We start from the raw sequence: 965 nt of genomic DNA on the forward strand, positions 1-965 counted from the left end.
CACTTCCAACCAATAGGAGACGGCGAAATAAAAGTTATATTAAAAAAGGCTGATCTGGCCAGATTCCACAATTAAAAAATTAGCCAGGTGGACCATTAATTAATTGTGGACTCAGATGCGGGCACTGTCATCTTGGCTTTGTACAATAAAGTCTTATTTTGACATCTGCATCTCGAGCTTCATTGATTTAATAGAAAAGACCATTGCTTTCTCCACGATACTAGTTTTACGCCTAGATGTTTATTCATGTGCCATACTGTATATACTCATGCAGTGGTTTGGGGTAAATTGCATCCTGTATATATTACAGTAATATTGGACCATTTTTGCACTGTGGCTGGCACAACCACACTTTGTTCAGATCAATAAATGAAAAAAACAACAACCTTAAACTGCATGATGACCCAGCTTGTAAAAATAGTTGTACATCATGTCCCAAAAATTACCTTAATTCCCTCACTTTATAGTTTTCTGGTGAAATACAAAATAACACAGAAAAAAATGATGGAGTCTGTTGTGAAGATTAAGTGAGGGAGAGAGTCACACGTCGCTGAGGGGATAGAAATAGCTGCAGTCTCTGTCAAAACAGTTAATTGCATTTCTCTTCATATTGTCCACTCTAAGTAAACAGCCCTCACTGCCATATACACTCATGATGAGGGTGTGTGAGGACAGTGTGAACAGCTGGAGACAGTGAACAGTTATCTTGGTAAACAAGCAGCCAAGTCACTCAGATCAGGCAAAGTTAACCAATGTCCTCAAGTGTTTTGCTGGCATAACTGGAACTAAAACTTATGAAATGTGCTTTTATTATGCAATATAAAAAAAAATATCATGCAGATTTGTGCACATAGTTGAAATGTGCCTTAAGTTATTTTGTGTTGATAAATCATATGAGCTTTTCTCACATTTGCTCAGGTCTCTTATGACAGTGGTTCCCAACCCTGGTCCTGGAGGCACCCCAA

The sequence above is a fragment of the Sinocyclocheilus rhinocerous genome, unplaced genomic scaffold (assembly GCF_001515625.1).
Source record: "Sinocyclocheilus rhinocerous isolate Xijiao unplaced genomic scaffold, SAMN03320098_v1.1 scaffold4081, whole genome shotgun sequence".
NCBI classification, from domain to species: Eukaryota; Metazoa; Chordata; class Actinopteri; order Cypriniformes; family Cyprinidae; genus Sinocyclocheilus; species Sinocyclocheilus rhinocerous.